At 39.1% G+C, this 23537-nt stretch overlaps 1 protein-coding gene across 1 annotated transcript in view; it reads right to left on the reverse strand.

The window, feature by feature from the left end:
- MEF2B (myocyte enhancer factor 2B) overlaps positions 1 to 23537 on the reverse strand; it is a 55264-nt gene that overhangs the window by 30644 nt on the left and 1083 nt on the right. The window lies entirely within an intron of this gene.

Below are 23537 nucleotides of genomic sequence, written 5' to 3' on the forward strand. Positions count from 1 at the left end.
AAGGAGTATAAATCCTTCCATTCCTCACAGTCAGAGATGAAGAAGCTTCTTGGATGAGAAGCAAAACGTCTTCAAAGAAAAACCAGAAAGTCCAGTTGCCTCTTGAAAAAAGCATCTTTGGGTCAAAGAAGTAATACAAGATCAAAAAATGTGAGAGACCTGGCTCCATAGAATCGCCAAGGGTAGGACAAATCTAAATGGATAACACCATCATCAGCGTTCCACAAGATGAGGTTAAGACTAAGAGGAAATACAAGTAGTCCTCGACTTACAACAGTTCATTTAGTGACCATTCAAAGTTACGATGGCACAACTTCCTGCTGGACTTCCGTCGCTGTTGGAGCGAGGTCCGTGACCACTGTGGCTTTGCTTCAAGATCAGCCTGGAATCACACTGTTCATGCAATGATGTGTTTGTAGAAATAAAAAATAAAAAATATATTTAAAGAAAAAAAAGTTACGACAGCCCCCCCAAAAAGTGACTTATGAGCATTCTTCCTAGGTACAACCTCTGTTGCAACACCTTTGATCATGTGATCAAAATTCAGACGGTTGGCCACTGGTTCATACTTCTGACCGTTGCTGTGTCCCAAAATCATGTGTTCCCCTTTCGCAACCTTTTGTCAAGCAAAGTCAATGGGGAAGCCCGATTCATTTGACAACCGGTTTTCTAACTTATCAACTGGATTGGTTTACTTATCAACTATGGGCAAGAAAGGTCATAAAACAGGGCAGAACTCACTTAACAAATTGTCTCCCTTAACAACAGAAATGTTGGGCTCAGTTGTGTTTGTAGATGGAGGACTACCTGTAACATTCACACGAACACAGACCATTTTCTGTCTCTTGACCTTGGCTGTCTCCTGCTCAAGGAAATCGGCTACTCTTCAACTAGAAGCCTTGAAACTGTGAAAATCCTTGGGCTAAGCCTTTTTTTGGTGTCCTCTGGTGGGCTTTGCCATGCATAGAGGGTGTGGGGGCATGCGCATTGCCTTCTGGGTACTGGCATAGGAGCACAAGCATACAAACGCATGCACAATTTTTGGCACCGGAACCCCAAAAGGTTAGCCACCACTGCCCTAAACTACTGACTCTGTGGTTTCTTTCCCAAACCCCAAAAACTTTAACCTTAGACTGTCTACTATTGACCTCACCCCTTTCCTAAGTGGTCTGTAGGGGACGTGCATAAGCGCACCAACGTGCCTACCGTCCCTGTCCTATTGTTTCTTTCATTTTTCTTATATGTATCCATTTCATGTATTCATAACTATGTTTATACTTATACCTGTTATCTTGCAAGTGATTGACAAATCAAATCAAATCAAATAAATAAATAAATAAACAATAAATAAATAAACTTGAGGCTGGTTGTCCAAACTCTCCTTAAAAATCTCCAGTGTTGGACCATCCACAACTTATGGAGGCAACGTGTTTGCTGAACAACCAAGTTCAGCATCACTTAATGTCTGCAGTAGCAAGTAGTCGGAAAATTGGTTGTGACTCATTCAACAACCTCATTGCTTAGCGATGGAAGTTCCAGTCCCAACTGCGGTCATGAGTCGAAGACGACTTGTTGTGGAATAATATGACATTGGTAGATTCCTGCTTTGGAGGCAGTCAATCGGGGGCTGGATTCCCACCCCACATCATGGACCTGGTCAGTTCTGGGAAAGACTAACGACAACGATGGCAACAGCGTTTACTCAAACACAACCAATGTTCTATCACTAAAGCATTGCCTCTCTATCAGTTATGGGAATTAAAAAAAATTTTTTCGTAAAAAACAACAGAATCGGTGGCCTTTTGAAAAAGTTTGAAAACCCCTGATTTAGTTGATACCTTTTCTGGCTTCCTAAAAAGGATGTGAAAGCTGCAGTTGACAGAAGCAATGATGGGTAGCAGTGGGTGCTAATCAAGACACTAAGAAAAAGGGAAAGGGATTTCCAAACTTGACGACTTTAAAACTTGTTGGACTTCAACTCCCAGAATTCCTCAGCCAGCCTTGTTACTATGTTAACATGTTACTATGTTGTTATGTTACTTGTTAAGTCCATAAGCACAACAGAATAACAGAGTTGGAAGGGACCTTGGAGGTCTTCTAGTCCAACCCCTTGCTCAACCAGGAAACCCTGTACTATTTGAGACAAATGGTTATCCAACCTTTTCTTAAAAGCCTCCAGTGTTGGAGCACCCACAATTTCTGGAGAAAGATTGTTCCATTGATTAATTGAAAAGGGAAATTTCTCCTTAGTTCTAAGCTGGTTCTCTCCTTGATTAATTTCCATCCGTTGCTTCTTGTTCTGCCTTCAGGTGCTTTGGAGAATAGCTTGACTCCCTCTTCTTTGTGGCAGTTCCTCAAACGTTGGAAGACTGCTATCATTTCACTCCTAATCTTTCTTTTCATTAAACTAAACATACCCAATTCCTGCAACTGTTCTTCATATGTTTTTGTCTTAATCGTCTTTGTTGCTCTTCTCTGCACTCTTTCTAGAGTCCCAACATCTGGATGCAGTTTTCCAAGCGTGGTCTTACTGAGGCATCATAAAGTGGTATAAACACTTTACATGATCTTGATTCTAGCCCTCTGTCTTAACTTTCCAAGTTTGAAAACCCCTGATCTAGAGTTTGAATGAAGATGCTCTAATCCAGGGGTCTCCAACCTTAGCATCTTTAAGACTTGTGGACTTCAACTCCCAAAATTCCTCAGCCAGCAAAGGAATTCTGGGAATTGAAGTTCACAAGTCTTAAAGTTGCCAAGGTAGGAGACCCCTGCTCTAATCTGGCTGGCCTGGAGTGGATGAGGATATGCAAGGAAGTCAGAGGGTGGGCTTAATTGTGAATGAAGGGGTTAAAATGTAGGTCAGGAGAAAGGAATTGATGCCATTTGAGTTGTTAGGGGTAAATATTAACATAGGAACCCACAGGGTGGTGATGAATGGCACGTTTATGCTCCAATGAATGGTGACAACAGGAGGACCAGTATACATTTTGGGGGATTTTGCAGTATGTTCTGTGCAAAAAAAAACAACCCAGTGAAATTAATCTACCTAACAGCTACAAGCTGAGAGGCTACAGAAAAAGAAATGGCACCATTGAGAGACCCAGGCCTAGTAATATGTACGTATAGGGAGTCCTCGAGTTGCAATCATTCATTTAGTGATCGTTCAAAGTTACAACGGCACTGTAAAAAGTTACTTATGACCATTTTTCACACTTGTAGCATCCTCATGGTCAATTGAACAAAATTTGGATGCTTGGGCAATTGGAATGGATTTCTAATGGTTGCAGTGTCCCTGGGTCTTGTGATCCCCTGTTGCAACCTTCAAAGTCAACGGGGAAGCTGGATTCAGATAATAGATAATCAAAGTTGGAAGGGACCTTGTAGATCATCTAGTCCACCCACCCCCCGCCCAAGTGGGAGACCCTATACCATTTCTGACAGATGGCAGTCCAATCTCTTCTTGAAAGTCTCAAGTGACGATGCTCCCACAATTTCCGAAGGCAACTTCTGTTCCATTGGTTGATTGTTCCCACTGTCAGAAAATTTCTCCTAATCTCTCCTTGTTCATTTTCCACCCATTATTCCTTGACTGGCCTTCAGGTGCCTTGGAAAATAGCTTGACCCCCTCCTCTCTGTGGCATCCCCTCAGATATTGGAGCACTGCTATCATGCTTCCCCTGGTTCTTTTCTTCACTAGACTAGCCAAGCCCAGTTCCTGTAACCGTTCTTCGTATGTTTTAGTCTCCAGTCCCCTAATCATCCTGGTTGCTCTTCTCTGCACTCTTTCTAGAGTCTCAACATCTTTTTTGTAATGTGGTGAACAAAACTGGATGCAGGACTCTAGGTGTGGCCTTACTAAGGCTTTATAGAGTGGTGTTAGTACCTTACTTGATCTCAATTGAATCCTTCTATTAATGCAACTTAGGATGGCATTCACTTAACAACCATGTTACTAACAGAACAACTGCAGTGATTCATTTAACAACTGTGACAAGAACGATCATAAAACGGGGCAGAAGTCACTTCATAATTGTCTCACTGAGCAACAGAAATGTTGGGCACAATAGTGGCCGTGAGTCGAGGACTACCTATACGGGAAAATGAATAAATATTGATCTAAAGATGCGATTCATTTGATCATTTAAGAAAGTGTGAATTAGGATGCTACACAAGTGATACGAGATTCTGGAAGTTGAATGGACCCACTTTTGGTGGGTTCCAGGACTGAATCTTGAGAAATAAAAAGGATCACAAAAGAAAAGGGGAAAGGGGAAAAAATGAGAGATGTGGAAGAGAAAAATTGCTGCAAAAAAAAAAAAGTGAGAGAAAAATATTGTGCAATGGGTACGAAGAAAAACCATGGTTGCAGAAGAATGTAATGTAATTTACAAAAGAGCAAGGACTGTTATGATTATAAGAGGTTAAGAAAACGAAGAGATTTTGAAGAAAACAAAAACTTGTTTTGAAAGTAATTCATAGCAGATAAACGAGAAGAGTTCAGCGAAATAAATAGAAACTTTAAAAATCATGAAACGTTTTAGATAAAACCCCCGGCAGAAGTACGGAAGATATTTGCATGGGGACAATAGTAACAAGTTTGCAGTTTGGGAGATTCAGTTAACAAATGCAATGATTTGCTTAACAAGCACGGCAAAACAAGTTGTAAAATGGGGTGCACCTCACTTAATGACCACCTTGCTTAGCAACAGAAAGTTGGTTCCAATTCTGGTATAAGCAGAATCAACCTTCTAACTGCTTGTACACCACAGCCCTTACAAATTGGTAATTTTCATTTAAGACCATGAAATTAATGTCTTTCAAAAACACAATTTGAAACTGCCTGATGCAAAAAAATTTCCCCCTTTTTGCACTACTAGAAGACGTCTAAGGCCCCTTCCAACTCTTTTATTCAGTTATTCAACAAAATTAGTAGTTCTTTATAAGATTTGAATTCGCATTACATACATTCCTCTAAATGAACGAGATTTCATTTCCTTTAGTGTATATGACTTGTGCTGAAAAAAACATAACTGTAAACTAGCTAATAAAGAGTTCTGAGTTCTGAGCAGTCTTTAATCAAGTAAGCACTAACGGCATTTTTCTCTGTATTTAAGATGCAAAGTCAACCTAAAACAAACCCCACCGTCTTCTTGCACATGCAAGCACATAAATAACCAAGCAGGCATCACAAATACATAGACATAAGCATTCCACTGGCCCTCTATTTTGTTGTTGTTGTCAGTTGTGAAGTTGTGTGTCTGACCCATCACAACCTCATGGACAATGTTCCTCCAGGCCTTCCTATCCTCTATCATCCTCTGACCTCCCACTTGACTGTTTCCTAGTATGATTTGATTGTTGATTGTACCTTATGACTATCATTAAGTGTTGTACGTTATGATTCTTGATTCTTAATGAATGTACTTTTTCTTTATGTATACTGAGAGTATTTACACCAAGACAAATTCCTTGTGTGTCCAATCACACTTGGCCAATAAAGAATTCTATTCTATTCTATTCTATTCTATTCTATTCTATTCTATTCTATTCTATTCTATTCAATGACTCCATCCAGTCATCTCATTCTCTGCTGTCCTATTCTTCTATTGCTCTCAAGCATGAGCCTCTTCTCCAGTGAGTCCTTCCTTCTCATTAGGAGGCCAAAGTATTTGAGTTCCTTCTTCAGGATCTGGCCTTCTAAGGAGCGGGTTGATCTCCTCTAGGACTGACCGGTTTGATCGCCTTTCAGTCCAAGGGACTTGCAGGTGTCTTCTCCAGCACCATAGTTCACAAGCATCAATTCTTGGGCACTCAGCCTTCATTATGGTCCAACTTCCACAGCCATACATTGCAACTGGGAACACCATAGCCTTGACTATACGCACTTTCGTTGGCAGGGTGATGTCTCTGCTTTTTAGTACGCTGTCTAGATTTGCCATAGCTTTCCTCCCCAGGAGCAAGCATCTTTTGATTTCTTGGCTGCAGTCACCATCTGTGGTGATCTTGGAGCCCAGAAATTAAAATCTATCACTAAATAAAATCTGGCCCTCTATTTAGAAACCCCAAATGTGCCCTTGGGGAACTGCCCAGAGGCTTGTATTCTGCCATTCTTCCTTGTTTCGTTTGCATTTCTAAAACATTTAATCCTGAAGAATAATGTGGAAACAAAAGTCAAAAATAAGAGCGTCCGACCAAGCCAAGTTCAAAATAGAACAGACAGCAGGAAACTGCCAGCCTCGACTCTGTTGTGACCACAAGAATAGGTAGCCAGGAAGAGAGAGAGAGAGAGAGACGCTCCCTGAGTTTTACAGCAGAGCAATATATATATATATATGTATATTATATTATATTATATATATATATATATATATATATATATGGCATTCAGCTTTGTTCGGGTATTTTCCCACATCACTGTAGTTGTGCTTTTAAAGTTGTATATATATATAAAAAAAAAACCAGGATGCAGCAAATGGAGCTAAGCTTAGATCCCTTTTCTCAATGATTGTGAGGGTCTGTGGCTGTGTTTGCTTCGAGATTGTTGCTTGGTCCAATTTCTGACGTTAGAAGTTAGGAGGACAACGGTCCTTCGCTTCTTTTTACACACAGGAAGATGATTTGGAAGCCACCAAAGAGAAAGTCCTTTCTCCATGCCTAATGCAGGACTATTGCCTCAGTGGGGTTCTTGATGCTTTCTGAGTTTGGTGGGTTTTTTGCAGACGTTTTATTACCAAACTAGGTAACACCATCAGTGCTACAAGAAAATAGGGTTTGGTCTTATTTTTATATACCAGTAGCTTACTCTATCACCGTTAATGACTCCGGAGTGGTCTTGGTGGGTCTTGAGAAGTCTGTTGTTTACTCTTAGCTTGCTTGTCTGCGTAGGTTGCTCCGCTCTACTGAGTTCCCCATAGCTACTTTATAGAATAGAATTAGAATAGAATAGAATTCTTTATTGGCCAAGTATGATTGGACACACAAGGAATTTCTCTTTGGTGCATAAGCTCTCAGTGTACATAAGGAAAAAATAAAATAAAATACATTCATCAAGAATCATAAGATACAATACTTAGTGATAGTCACAGGTTACTAATAAGCAGTCAAATCATACTAGAGAACAAGTAAACAATATAAATTGTAAAGATCCAAGCGACACGGTTATAGTCATATTGGAAGAGGTAGGGAGTAAAAAGGATGAGAAGAATAATAGTAATACAGTCTTACCAAATAGTTGGACAGTGTTATGGGAATTAGTTGTTTAGCAGAGTGATTGCATACGGGGAAAAACTGTCCTTGTGTCTAGTTGTGCTGTTGTGCAGTGCCCTATAGCGTCAGTTTGAGGGTAGGAGTTGAAACAATTTATGTCCAGGATGTGTGGGGTCTGTAGATATATTTTTATGGTTGTGACAGTTGGACCTTAAAAAAGGGTAATACAGAAGGCAATTGACTCATTTGAGTTGTGATTCTGGAGAGGGCTCCTGCATATTCCTTGAACAGGAAAAGTGACTAACAATCAAATCTCACTCATTTTGGCCGTGACACGTGGGGGAATTTGCTGGAGAAGGCAATTATGTTTGGAAAAGTTAGCGGTAAAAGGAAACCAAGCTGTCTAAAAACACGGTGGCCAGACACATCAAAGCTGACATCAGCCAGAGCACAGAAAAACTCAAAGAAGTAGTGCAAGATCAGAAGATATGAAAAGACATGACCCATAGAATCGCCAAGAGCCAGAGACAGCTGAATAGCATGTTGGTCTGCTTTAGTAATCCCTTCATAGGGGTATTGTTTATTTGATTGTTGGTCAAGTGTTAATCTTGGCGTTAATTGCGCAATATATATAGCAGGGTGTCAAACTCGATTTCATTGAGGGCTGCATCAGGGTTGGGTTTGGCTTTGGGGTGGCCAGGGTGGGTGTGGCCAGCTTGGCATCATTTGTGTTGGGGGAACCTGTGGCCTGAGCGCTGCCGAGTTCCATTTTCGGCTGTGATGGCCTCCTACAACCCTCTGCCAACAAAAACAGAGTGGCCCTCCTGAGCTCTGTTTTCGCTGGCAGAGGCACTGGCCCTTCGCTGTTTCCAGGGCGATCCTACGGGCCAGATCTAAGCACCCTGGGGGCCAAATCTGGCCCATGGGCCTTGAGTTTGACAGCCCTGCTCTACAGGTAGTCCTCACATAACGGCCACTACTGTGACCACAATTGAGGTTTACTGCCAACTGCTCCACTGACTTGTCAGAAGCCAGTTTTGAACTGCCCCAAAGGTGAACATGTGACAATGAGATGCTGTGACTGCTGTTGTAACTTTGAATGATTGCTAAACAGGGCAGTCATTAAGTGAGGACTGCCTGTATTCCCCTTGACTGGAAGGAGATTGCACCAGGTCTGTTTATCCAAATTGCAAGGTGGGAGGTGCAATGTCAATGTCCTATGATGTAAACAGCCTGAGATTCTGATTGAGACACGTACCTCTCAAATTGTAGATTTGTTTTTAAAATCCCTTGTGAAAGAAGATCAACACACCATGACCCTCTGGATAAATTCTTTGGATATTTAGAATTACCAATTGACAGGAGAAAATCAAAATTTTCTATTACATTTTGTTGCAACTGAGACTTAGTACAGAATTGCTATTTGAAAGAGGGAGTTTTATCCCCCAAGATCCCTCCACTAAAACTGTTTTCTCAACTTGTATAAACTTTTAGGATATACAGGCCTATTGGTACCCCCAGCCTCTTCTGCACTGAGAAATATGTTTTGGCTCAGAAAGGATCAGTTTGAGATAAACTTATCTTACAACAGGAATTATAATTGAACATTTGATAATATAAGACTCTTTTCAAAAAAAAAAAAAGCTTCCTTGGCTATGGTTTCCATACTTTCTATAAACTAGCCATCTTTCTGTGGCTGCTGGAGAACATCTGAACACATGCAGTCCTTTATTCACAATAGTTCATCTAGTGATCATTCAAAGTTACAATGGCACTGAAAAAAGTGACTTATGTCCATTTTTCACACTTGTGACCGCTGCAGCATCTCCATGATCCAGAGGTGGTATTCAGAAAGTTCTGACCAGTTCTGGAGAACCAGAAATGGAAATTTTGAGTAGTTCGGAGAACCGGCAAATACCCCCTCTCGCTGGCTCCGCGCCCATCTCTTCTCCGCCTCCCAAGTCCCAGCTGATTGGCTGGGTCTTCTTTGGTTGCCCTGCACAGGAGAACGGAGCTGGAAAGAAGGTTAGTGAGGTGGGGAGGGAATGGAGATTTTACAGTATTCTTCCCCTGCCACGGCCACCAAGCCACGCTCATAAAACTGGTAGTAAAAATTTTTTGAATCTCACCACTGCCATAATCATGTGATTTACACGTGAATGCTTGACAACTGACTCACATTTATGACAGCTGCAGTGTCCCAGAGTCATGCGACCCCTTTTGCGACCTTCTGAAAAGGCAAGTCAATGTGGAAGCCAGATTCAACTAACAACCGTGTTACTAATTGAATCACTGCATTGAGTCACTTAGCGAGAAAAATCGTAAAATGGAGCAAACTCACTTAACAAATTTCTCACTTAGCAACATCAATTTTGGGCTCAATTGTGGCCCTAAGTTGAGGACTACCTGTAACCACAATTTTCCTGTTCCAGGTTCGTGCATCAGAACCAAGCTAGGGACATCCAGATTCAAATTTATCTTCGTGCTATTGACTATAACTTGACTTGCTATAGGATAAAATCTGGCTGGCCAATTCATGGCTTTGGGTTGTACAGCTGGCTTTAGTCAATAAACTAGGATGTCAATTGATAAAATATTTCTATGGTCTTTTTAGAGTAGCCGACAGAAAGGGAGGGGGGAGCAGTGTGGCAGCTTGGAAACTGAAAGTGCATTCCATAAATGTTTTCCAAGGTAGTAACTAGGTGACTGAAGTTTCTGCCATGCAAAATTCTAACTGGAGAACATGACTGATATGATTCTTGGCTATGGATGTGTCCCATTGGAGAATATGAATTATGATATACCTAGGGGGTGGGAGAAAACCTGGATCAAGGGTGACAATGAATTATGTGTTTCAGAGTCGGCTACAACCAGGCAGTGCTGGACATTTTAACTCTCAATAAATCCTTTTGAAGTTTTGGAAGTTTGGCTTGAGACTCATGATTTAATTGGGGTAATTGCTGGAATCCTGACATAGAACTCCAAATTAATACTTGGCCTTTTGGTGAAGGACATTTAACGGTATATTCACAAGCTCATTGACAATCCAGGTTTAAGATTTTGACTGCAAGCATTTTCTAAATTCATTCTGTACCTTTGAAGCAGATGAAATGCCCCAATATTTGCCGCAATAAACATTTTCCCCAATATTTTCCCCAATATTTATATGTTTATTCACTCCTTCACATACACAAGTTATTTCTCAACCTTGGTAACATGAATATGTGTGGACTTCAGCTCCCAGAATTCCCCAGACAGCTGGCTGGGGAATTCTGGGAGGTGAAGTCCACACATCTTCAAGCTGTTAAGGTTGATAAATGTTAACACACACACACACAAAAACACATACACATCCCTGTCAATTAGCAACCTACACTAAGCAGAACACAATTGTCTGCCTCAATTCTGGCTAATTTCTGGAGTGACAAAGAGTGAAAGTCACAGTTTATTTTAAGGGGGTGCCACAGTTCCCCATTTGCAGTTCCTGTCACAGGCCTTTTGTGCAAAGCAGACAGGGGAACAAATTTAGACAGGCGGGAAAAATTGCATTCTGCCTTCACAAAAGAACAAAAGACCTCTCAAAATCTCATCTCAAGTCTCAACAGATCTACCCTGGAAGGGGGCAGTCTGTCTTCCAGAAAGTTTTAAAAATGCAAAGGAGAAATACTTTGCTTCCCAGAAATATTAGAGCCAGAAAAAGTTTTATTGATTGATTTATTAAATTTATATGCTGCCCATCTCAATATCCAAAGATGCCAGGCTACATCAATGTTCTGAACCAGCAAGCCTCATTTGCTTAAAATATTTGAAAAATCTCACCTCTTCAGTGAAATGAAATAAAGTAAAATAAAATAAATAATAATAATAATAAAAAATCTTAGACCAGTGATGGCTAACCTTTTGGGGTTCCTGTGCCGAAAATTGCATGTGCCAGTACCCAGAAGGCAATGTGTGTGGGCCCCTTCCATGCCCCTTGCACATGCACGCGAGACCCCCCTGCACCCCGTGCATCTCTGCGCATGCACACCGGATACCCGACAATCAGCTGTCAGGCGGGCAGTGCGCATGCATGCGCAGTGTGGCTCTTCTGGGCAACCTCTCACGTGCCGGCAGAAGTGGCTCTGCATGACACTTCCAGCATGCGTGCCATAGGTTCACCATCATGGTCTTAGACTGTCTCACTAGCAATTTTAAAACACAACTCTCCAATTATCAAACAGCAAAGCAATATATCGGACCACAGGGTTTTTTAAATAGTTACAATGTTTTGGTGGTTTTTTAAAAAAACAGCAAGGCCTGAAATTGTATAGTCCAAATCAGAATCAATATTCTTACTTTGTAAGAGACCACTGTCCAATTCAAGATATGCTGGGAACGGTTAATAAGGAATGAGAAGAGATAGTTCTTGACTTACAACAGTTCATTTAGTGATCGTTCAAAGTTACAATGGCACTGAAAAAAGTGACTCATGACTGTTTTTCACACTGCAACATCCCCATGGTCACATCCTGGAATGCTACAACCACCATAAATACATGCCAGTTGACAAGTGGCCATATTTTGATTGTGTGACCATGGGGATGCTGCAAATTAAGTGCAAGAACCTGTCATCTTTTCTCAGTGCTCTTGTAACTTCAAACAGTTGCTAAACAAATGGTTGTAAATCAAGGACTATCTATAATTTAACACTTAATAGATGGACACTTTGCCCATTTAGATGAACGGTACCGAGAAGTTTTCCTAAAAGACAACAATCTTGAAATTGCTTTTACAGGGCTGATGAATTCTGTACCCAACCATGAGACCTAACATCTGAAGTACAGTATGTGATTTACCTAATTAATGAGACTTTACTGCATTTTCAAATTCTATTTGATTGTTTTAACTTGTATGATCTGGTCTTAGACTGTAGTAAACTGTTTATTTGATATCCTAACAATTAGATAAGTTTGCAAACAATTAAAGTTATTCCCAGTTGTTTGTTTGTCTAACTCGGACGAGGGGTGACTATATATTAAATCTAAATAATAATCTAAGGAGGCTAAAAATCCGAAATCCATTTTGAACATCTGGCTGATTGTACAACCTACCTGCCAGTTGTTATACCAAAATCACAAAATCACAAAGTCCTCAGAGCAATACCTAAACGGCTCTTTTGATATCTGGAAATACTGAATTTATTAGGCCTTAACAGCTTAATTGTACAAGAAAAAAACCCAACCCACCCTGCTTGGAAGTAGTTGGGAGAAGAAAACCACAGAACTTTGCTTTTATATATAACTGCAACAAGATTTGTATGCACTGAGATGAGACTTACAGATTCTCACAATGGAGAATGGATGGTGAAGTTTAATGGAACTGGTTAAGATGGCAAAATCAACTACCGCGATTGAATTACCATGTTTCTCATATAATAAGGCCGGGTCTTTTTTTTTTTTGAGCCCCGAAAAAATGGCTAGGTTGTCTTTTGGGGTGACTTAATCTCCCCTTGCATCTTCAGGCGGGCGCGATGGCTTGGATGTTGACCTCGGCGTTGGTGGGGCACTTCGTCGGGGTCAGCGCAGGCAGCACCATATCCGGGTGTGCAACAAAGTACTTCCTAATAGCAAGCCCCCACCATTCCCCCATTTGCATGTTTTAATATAGGCCTTAATTTGGGGGGAGGGGCTTAATTTCATTTCATGCCTATAAAACATGCTGGGACTTCCTATTGGGGGAGGCCGTATTGTTGGAGAAACAGGGTATTAAGTTTCCACCAGTCTGAGATTGCAAATCTAACTTTCCATACATATAACAACTTCCAGTGCGGCACTACCTTGACATGGTTATGGGGCTTGTGTGCTCTGAGGAAAATGGGAGCTAGGTCAGAGGCTCAACCATACTGGACAGGTCTCATCAGGGAAGTCAAACAGTGTCTCTCCCATAAAAAATATGGTGAGAGGTAAATTACAGAAACCCATACCAGATTAACAACGACTGTGCTAGATGTTGGAGTTCCTGAACATCTGCTGAAAAATGGACTACAGGACTCAGGATTGTTGACTGGGCAACTAAGGCCAGCAGCTGCAGAACTATTGGAAGGAAAGGTGTATTTGTACATTGTAAATCTATAGTAAAGCAAGCAAAGGTAGTATCAATTGTAATAGGTGCCTTGGGTGCAGTCCCAAAAGAACTGGAGCACCATTTAAACACTATCAACATTGACAAACTCACCATCTGTCAATTGCAAAAGGCAGCTGTACTCGGAACAGCTTACATCCTGCCACAAATATCTGTAACATCATCAAACATCTACATCTGTTTATCCCAGGACTTGGGAAGGATTTGATAGGCGGACAAAAATGCCAAATCCAGTCTGAACATCTGGCTGACTGTGTGGTGAAATAGATTATCGTGAACCATAATAACAATAATATTGAAGGCCACTGTCTTCTTTGCTTCCTGCTTCCTTTTCATATCTGGAGGCCCAGCAACATGGATTTTTTGGTGATGATGATGGTGTCACATCCCAGAACGTCACTCTTAAATGCATTTGCTAAAGCATTTCAGAAATTATTTATACAGTATTCCTTTTTCATAGCAAAATACAAAAACAAAACAAACTAGCTTCAACAGGGAAAAAAGAGACCAATTATACAGTGAAGGAAAAAAGCTATATATATTATAGCTTATTGTACTAAAATAAACTCAAACTATCCACTATTGACCTCACCCCATTCCTAAGAGGTCTGTAAGGGGTGTGCATAAGTGCACAATCGTGCCTACCGTCCCTGTCCTATTGTCCCCATTTATTCATATCTATTTCCTGTATTCTTACTCGTGTTTATACTTATATCTATTATCTTGTAAGTGATTGACAAATTAAATCAAATCAATAGTAAAGTTAAAATAAATAAAATAATAGTAAGAAAATTTCAATTTGGCCAAAAAGTTTTTGAAGGCCTTTAGCTTATCAGGTTTCCTTATTTATTTAAAATCAGAAAGAGTTTAGCTGCACCTGTTTAGATTAACAAATATTATTATAAAGCTATCAAGAGCTTTAATTCAACTCATTGGAGGCAGTATGTAAAATTTATTGTGTCATTTGGCAAATTTGTTAGACTGAAAAATGTTTGGCTAGCATGCTGGTTGGGGAATTCTGGGAGTTGAAGTCCACACATCTTAAAAGTTGTTGAGAAGAGAAACATTGGTGTAAAATTTCCGTTATTAGAAGATTTCACACTGAAATCCCCCTTAACGTACACACTAATCTTGAAATAATCTTGATTTGATAACATTAGTCTTGCTCTGGTGTTTGTTAAAGCATAATATAGTTATGGCTAAGATGAATTGAAAAAGAAGACACATTTAGTGTGATGTACAATATCCACAGCTCTCTGTTACGATATTTAAATGAAGCGTCCAGTTGTAAAGGCAGTCTATCTCCAATTGTCAAATATGGACAATATTCTCACAAGTAGCGAGTAGCAAAATAAGATATATAAAATTGGAACTGGAAAATCCATAGAACACACTTTTCCCTCCCATAATTCAATATCTCATTTAGTCCTAAATTTATATTAATATTAAATTTATATTAATATGTTTTCGTTGATTTGTCAATGGTCAGGAAATTCCATGGCTGTGCTTGGAGATTTGATCTTTTTTTTCCTCTCTTCTAATTTTCCCCAATTTAGTCACTTAGAACTTTTCAAAAACTGAGCAGTCTATAAATCATAAGAATAAATAAAAGAATATATACAAATATTATGAATTAAAAACACTGAAGCAGACACATCTCTATAATTATCCATTTCAAGGAGAGTTATACAAGCAGACAAGAGACCAGGATATCTTTGTTCCATTTTTTAAAGTTTTTCCCTGTTGAAAATCCATCCAGTTTTTTCCCCTCAGTTTCTGATTTTGTGAACGTGTTCAATTTAATTTGTTGAACATAAGAATTTTTAAATGTACATATGCTTGGAGATTACACTACATTTTAAATATTATTTTCCATGTATATATTGTATCTACCTCTGTGTTTCTATTTATCAGTCAAAAATGGGAATTTTAAAAAAAATACAAATCGTGGTTGTATATATTAGTTCAAAAATGCAAAATAGGCCCAGGTTTGAGTACACACTTCAGCCACAGAAGGTCCTTGGCTGAATTTGGCCAATCCTTTCTTCCTTCTCAGCCCCAACAGCCAATCAGGTGTAGTGAGAAGGTGCTGGACTAGGAGCAGAAAGACCCAGGTTCCAAACCCTCCCTTAGTCACAGAAGCTCATTGGCTGAATTTGGACCAGTCCCTCCCTCCCTCTCAATCCCAAGGCCAATGTGGCTGATTTCCAGTCCAGCCTGCCTTACAGGGTTGTTGCTTGGGGATAAATATTGGATCACATGAAACTCTGGAGAAGATACAAAGCTTAGCTAATAAATAAGATCACCAAAGGGAAATGCAATGTCGCTTCAAGCAAAGCTCATTTTTGGAGGACAACTGGCACAGACATATAGCATTTCAACGGTGCTTCCAGCCCTAAATCCTTGCTTACTCCTAGTCTTATGAATGGATCAGCCCTAATTATAAAACATTTCTTTCTTGGAGAACTAAACATTTTAAAGTAACGGAAGATATTTGATTACAAAAACATTTGAAGAACACCTGGGGGATGCAAAGTCTGGAAGCCATGGGCCAGCCATGGCTTCTCTTTCTAATTCAATCGTGCCATTTCAGGTTCCCAAAAGCCAGCTCCAGCCCCGAAATAAAATCGTTAAATCTTTAAATTAATTCTTACAATAGCTGAAACACCCAAGACTAAAGTTAGCAACCCTGGGAAAGTTTCCATCAATGACAAAGTCCCTCTCCTGAGATTGAAGGTTTTCTGGAAATTAATTTCAGGCAGTGAGGCCAGGGGAGAATTCAGAGTCATAACTCTGTCCATGGGGGGAAAGGCAGGAACTGAACCCGGTCCAAGCAACGGATCTAAATGAGGAAAAAATCCCAGGCACATCACGTGTGAGCTAGTTAGACTCTAAAATTTAGAAGTAGTCCTCAACTTATGACCATACTGGAGCCTGAACATTATGGTCATAAGTTGTGATGGTTGTAAACAGGCCATTGGGTGACCACCTTAATGTCATAAAACATTTTTATGAAGGGTCGTTAAGCAAACACCATAGTCCTAAAGTGACTGTCATGTCATTAAGCAAACCCATTGTTTGCTATGGGGCATTTTTTTTTTATAAAAATGGGAAGCAAATGATGATTTTTGTAAAAATATCACAAATGATCGCACAACTATGGGACGTTGCAAATGGCCTGGGGACCAGATGGCGAAATTCCATGGCGGAGGTGGCTATTCAATTGATGGTAAACTCTGCCTCCCCACTTCTGGGTCTCTGTTCTCCACCCATCCATCTTTTTGTTTATCATAAATGTCAACTCCTAAAATATTTCTATGGTTTTTTTAGAGTTGCCAACAGAAAGGGAGGGGTGAAAGGGGTTTGAAAGAGCAGTGTGGCAGCTTGGAAATCGAAAGTGCATTCCATAAATAGTAACTAGGTGACTGAAGTTTCTGCCGCACAAATATCTAACTGGGGAACATGATTGATGACTCTTGGCTATGGATGTGTCCCATAGGAGAATATGAATTACGATACACCCAGGGGTGGGGGGAAAACCAGGGTCAAGGGTGACAATGAATTCTGTGTCTCAGAGTTGGCTACACCCAGGCAGTGCCGGACATGTTAATTCCCAATAAATCCTTTTGAAGTTTTGGAAGTCTGGCTTGAGACTCATGATTTAATTGGGGTAACTCTGGAATCCTGACAGCATAGCTGACTCTCATAATTCACCATCATTACCGGGACAATATTAATGTATTATTCTCACCGTGTTCGTTTGTCATTGTGTGTTTATTGTCCTGTTATTTTATTTCTGATCTGTTCTGTTTACACTCTTTTCATTTTCCTTTTTATTATTTTAAACCACTTAGAGTAGCCCCATGGCAAGATAAATGGCAAATAACTTATTACGAATAATAATAATAATAATAATAATAATAATAATAATAATAATAATAATAATAATAATAGCCATAATTGTGAGCTGATTACCAAGTCCCCAAAGTGAAGTCATATGATTGTAGAGGATGGCTGGGAGCAACTGGCCGTCGGAACTTCTTAACTGGGTTGTAAATACCTTTTGGGAGTTCCAGTATAACTTTGTACGGTCGCTAAGCAACCGGTGGTAAGTTGAACATTACTTATATCAAATTCTCTTCAAACAGAATCTTGAGATATAGTATGATTTTGAGGGAGAGACAATTGAAGGCAGTAGCCCCCGTGGTATAAAATTCTTCTAGAGTTTTCTTGTCCACAGTTTTAATATCACCCCAGGGCCTGACATGGATCTTTGAATTTTAATGTACTTATTATTGAATTTATGTCCTCCTGCCTTTCTATCTATTCAACACTTACAACTCTTTATTTTGGAACTTATATTTATACATGCATGCATTTAATATATTTATACTTGCTTATCCATCTTGTCTGGATTCTAAAAAAAAACTAATTTAGAAATGATGGAGATGTAAAAATGCATCACTTTAAATATATATTTATATCTCTTTACTTAAAAGCTACAATTGTTTCTGATACTTTGGGGATTTCACAATAATAATTTTAGGAGAAGGTATTGGTGTTGAAGAATATGAGTTTGTGATTTTTGGAGAAACAAACTGCTCTCTGGTCAAAACATAATGTTGCTTATTGGCTTCAGTGGGTTCATGGACTGTCCTACTGACAGTTTTAGTGGATCATCCAATAACATTAAAGGACCTCAAAGAAGTCAAAATAAACGAACAGAAAATTATATTGACTAATAGTACTGATAGCCTAGACTAGTGGTTCTCAACCTTTTCTTCACCACGGACTCCCTTTAAATACCTTTTGTAGCCACAGACCGTGGCCACAGACACACTCTCCCAAGACATAACTCAAGATTTAAAGATTAAAAAAAATTAAATCATAACATTTTTTCAAGCCTTTGTGGTCCTCCTATGACATTGCAGCCCGCAAGGCGTGTTCTGCTTAGCGTAGGTTGCTAATTGACAGGTGTGTGTGTGTGTGTGTTAACATTTTTCAACCTTAACAGCTTGAAGGTGAGTGGACTTCACTTCCCAGAATTCCCCAGCCAACCTTGTGGTCTAGACGAATCCAAGGTGATCCATTCATTCCTAGTGATTGTTAAGGTGGTTGCACGCTCCTCCATGCCCATACTACTGGTAGTTCTCAATTTATAACCATTCACTTAATAATCCTTTAAAATTCAGATAAGCTATTTACAGCCTGTCCTTGAAATTATAGCAATAGCACTTAGACCTATACCTTAGACCTATATACAGTGCTTTACAGCCCTCTCTAAGTGGTTTACAAAGTCAGCATATTGCCCCCGGACAATCTTGGTCCTCATTTTATCGACCTGGGAAGAATGGAAGGCTGAGTCAACCTTATTATGACTCCACAACCCCCTGGACTTCCTGCTCATCAGCATCTATTTGGCTAAAGTAGTGCTTATTATAGTGTGTTCCAAACTTTTTTCCCCAGCACTATACAAAAGATACAGGTAGTTCTTGGCTTACGACTCAATGGAGCCTGGAATTTTAGTCGCAAATTGTTGTGATTGTGTAAGTCAAATACCCACATCAGCATCACCCTTCCAATCTAGAAATTCCTCAAATCTTTGGTTAAAATTTATTCATTTTCCTTGCTGGCTGAGGAATTCTGGGAATCGAAGTCCATCTTAAGCCTGCCAAGGCTGAGAAACACTATTCTATGGTACTCCTTTTCTAGTCTATCCCAGTTGTTTTCCAATGGGTGGGATTTTTTCATTCTCCCCCTAAAAAGTTTTTCTTTTCTCAATGACAAAATGTGAGATTGTATATTGATCTTGAACACTGATTATATTTCTTATTTCAAAGATCGTGGGAGGGGAAAAAAACCCGTTGTACTCAATAAAACCTTTTAAAACAGGATACCAAGAAGAGAACCTATCAAGATACATCTGAATTTCTTTTCTTAGTTCAGAGAGCACGTTCCCACTCTATGAAAATGCAATTTAAAACTGGCTTGCTACCAGTCCAAAGTTGTGGAATCTGCATACTAGCATTTATTTTCGGTGTCAGGTTTAACTCGGAAAGATACGAAAATCAGAACAGAAAAATCTGCCTCAGAAAATGAGCAAAGGTTATTTCCTCTTCGCTGGATTGTTACTTCTCTCACATTATATATACCCAAACACTGAGTTCAAAATAAAAAGATTCGTGTTTGAAAACTCCATTTTCTGGAAGACACAAACGCCAACGGTCTGCCATGACACCTCAGACGTATATTTATATACATAACCATCACACAATTCCCTTTTGGAGTAAACAATTGTATGCCTGGTGCCCCAAAGGAGTAAGAAAGAATAAGCCAAATAAATTAAAGATGAAATAATTAAAAAGACACTGGGCAAAATCCAGTTCACCCCAACACTATCCACTTGTGCTTCTGTTGCAATACTTCATTGCTTCTACTTACAGGCTTTATACTTTTCATTTTAAATATTCACTTCTCTCTTTTTGAAGATCTAACCATGATATTCAGAGGCCTTCTTCCCTTCCTCTGGTCCCTTTGTTTTTCCTTCATTCTTTCAATCTTCCTTCATTCTTTCTATAACAACTCAAGCATAATTTATACTGGTACTCTCTCTATCCGATCCTCATTCATTTAACTGTACATCCTCACAGAGTCATGCTAGGAATGAGATGGCCAATTTCTAAGTTTGATACATAAATAAAATAAATTCAGCACCCATTAATTATTGGTCTCTCTGCTGGTTGCTTTATCATGTGTACTTCTTAAGTATTCCACTGCCACTGCATTCAATTTAATTTTGATTTCTCCCATCGTGTCCAGTTCTTACTTCCATTAAAAAAAAGAAAATACTCCCTTTTCTATACAGCCATTCTGGCTTCTTTCAATATACATTCCTTGCCATGGAACATATAGTTTCTAGCAGTATTTGCACATCTGAATTTCTTTTCATTCATTTTCCCCATCTTTAACAAAAAAGTTTCTAAGATACCTACAATCCTTGAGGTCAAGTTAGAAGCGCGCTTGTGCTGTTGCAGCCATTATTGTTTCTCAGCTTGCCAACGAACTAGTGGGGAGGGAAGGGGGAAATGGAATATGGGCTCCCAAAATGAAGAAGACAAGCCATGAGGACCAAGGACACTCCAGCAGGTGTTTGCCAAACCCCAAAGACATTTTCTCATAACAATACCGTGACATTTAATTGGACAATGTGACCTGCACTAATGGTGGGGGAGAGAACTCTAATTAGGTGAATTGTGTAGGAATTAGCTAGAGCTGGTTTTGCTTTCATCGGTGCCAAAATGATGTACTCAATAAGGTTTTGCATTCAGAGATTGGATCATCTCGATCGTGCTTGCTTGTTTGGGTTTCTCAGTCTAAAATTTGACGCTCGACTTACAGCCATTCATCTAGTGAATGTTCAAAGTTATAACAGCACTGAAAAAAGTGACTTACAACCAGTCCTCGTATTTACAACTATCGCAGCATCTCCACAGCCATGTGATCAAATTTTGCTTGGCAACTGGCATATATTTATGACAGTTGCAGTGTCCCAGGGTCATATGATTGCTACTTGCAACCTTCCCAGGCTTATGACATAGAAAGTCAATGGGAGAAACTCGAGTTACTTCATGACCATGTAATTTGCTCAACAACTGCACTGATTCGCTTAACATCTATGGCAAAAAAGGTCATAAAATCAGGCACTACTCACTAAACCGCCTTGCTTAGAGATGGAATATATGGCCTTGCTTGCAGTCGTAAGCCGAGGACTACCTATACGTTAATTCATTTATTTGATCTTGTTTTTCATCATTTCTAAATAACCAGCAAATGTTCCCTGCATTCTCCCTATCAAGCATAACTATTTTGAATGTTGATATATTTATTTTCAGGTCAATATACCTTGTGGTTTCATACAATCTAAACATTTGTTGTAAATATGAATCCTTTATATTCTAGATTCAAACTTGGACCAATCACTTTCTCTCTCAACCCGATCCAAGAGTTGCTTTTATGGGAAAATTAGAAGGCAGGAGTATTAGATACGTTTCTCATCTTATTTATAAAAAATAATAAAGGCGGGATTAAAAAAAACTTTAAAAATATGTATAATAAACATGTACCCCAGTTTTCAAATTCAGGATTAAAACCTCAACGCCTAGGATGTTGCAAAAAGTTTCTCCTATTTTAAAATGGCTGCAATCAATATCATGAAATAAAATGTTCTACTTTGCAAAGGACATGAACTACAGGATCTTCATCCTTTCCCAGAAAGGAACATCAAACAAAATTGATAATATAATAGTATGATAAACTGGGCACAACTGTATCATTTCAGTCACTGCATAAGGATTTGTGGAGACAGAATATTTTAGAGAGGTAAATGGTAGGAAATTCAGGACTTCTCCATGCAGTGCATACCTAAAACTATGGAACTCACCAGCACAAGATCTACAAACTTGGAACAACTCTAAAGGGAAATTAGAGAAAAATCATGGCTACAAGTTGTTGTGGTTAGAAATTACATCAAAGTGGAGGCCAAGAATACTTCTGCTCCCAATTCCTAGTTAAGGAATTATGGCTTCGCAAAAGTACCACGCTGGGCCAGAATAAAATACCTTCCTTCCTTCCTTCCTTCCTTCCTTCCTTCCTTCCTTCCTTCATTTTATATTTCATGTATCTGAATCACATACCTGACTCAAAGAGGGATTCTGGCTAGAATAAAACATCAATATATAAAACAGTACATGAAAATTAAAATTTTAATAAATCTAATTTTAGAATTAATTTAAAAAAAAAACTATAAAAGTTTTTAAAGTGGAAAGAATAATTAAACCCTGTTAAAATTAGACGATAAAGGTGAAGAGAGGGCTTGCATGGCACCAACCCACCCCGTGTGCTTCTTTGGGGCCCCCACGCAAAGCCTCAGAGCCATGTTTTAACTCTCTTTCGGAAGGCTAGGAGAGCGGGGGCCTGCCTCACTTCTGGGGGGAAATTATTCAGCAGAAAAGGCTTTCTTCCTAGATCTCTGCTGTATAGATCAATGCTTGTCAAACCTGGGCAAATTACCCAAAATTGGGAAAAAGTAGGTTTTTTTCTTTGGGTTAACGACCTATGAACAATTAGGCATCACAGAAGGGAAATTTACAATTGCCCTGTGTACTAAATATACATTTGAAAATCTCAAAAAGTATGAAGTACTCAAAATGAAGACGAAAATTGATGAAACTATCCAAGGTAACTTGTTAAAATGACATAAAGATCATTCCACAATATTATTTTCATAATGTAGGTGGTCCTCAAGTTAAAAACATTCCTTCAGCGGCCATTCAAAATTACAACCGTGTTCAAAAAGATGACGTTTACAAAGTTTGCTACGACTTCCTAATAAGCGGTTTTGTATAATGAAGGAAAAAAATTGGGTAAGTAACTGGTATAGGTTTTGGGTTGGATCCAGTACAGATCTTCTTGATCTAAATCTGTCATTGCCTGATGGATTCCACGTGTCTTGCCCAGAATGAAGAATTTAAGCCATGCTTGTTTAACTAGGAATAATTTGCACCAAGTCTGGGAAACTAAGAATGATACTTACATAATTTAATAATTAAGCCCTCATATCCCCCTCTAAGATATTGAGTCTGCTTATATGGTTATTGAAAATTAGATTCCGAACAGAGAACTCCCTTCAAGAAGATAGTGGTAATAATATAATTGCAACGGAAACAATATATTATATTCAAGGGTATGAAGGTTATATTGCCTATAGTTGAGGGAATCTGGTTTTTTGTAAAACTCATGAATTATTGATCACCAATAGGCATTATACTAATACAAGACTCTTAAATATACAGTATGATTTGAATTCAAGAAATCTCACTGAATTTGGCACGAGACTGAAAAAAAACAAACTGCCTATTGCTCAAAATCACTTCATATATCATAAACAGTCTTTAATGAACAAGTACAGTTAACTTGTATTAAGCTATTATTCCACACTGCAACTAATAGGGCTGGGAATCATTGTATATTGGCTTATTTATTAAATATATGCACTTCCGCACTGAGAAATTATCACAATTGTCATATTATTAGGGGACACTGGGAAAGTGTCCCTAACCAAATTATAGAGGCAATCATGCAACTTTTTTTGACTGGTTTTAGCAAAATGCCCGCTTTTTATTTTTTTATATTTCCGCTTTTATTGCATTTTA

This window comes from Pseudonaja textilis, chromosome 1, assembly GCF_049901715.1.
Source record: "Pseudonaja textilis isolate UNSWEBS1 chromosome 1, rPseTex1.2, whole genome shotgun sequence".
Lineage (NCBI taxonomy): Eukaryota > Metazoa > Chordata > Lepidosauria > Squamata > Elapidae > Pseudonaja > Pseudonaja textilis.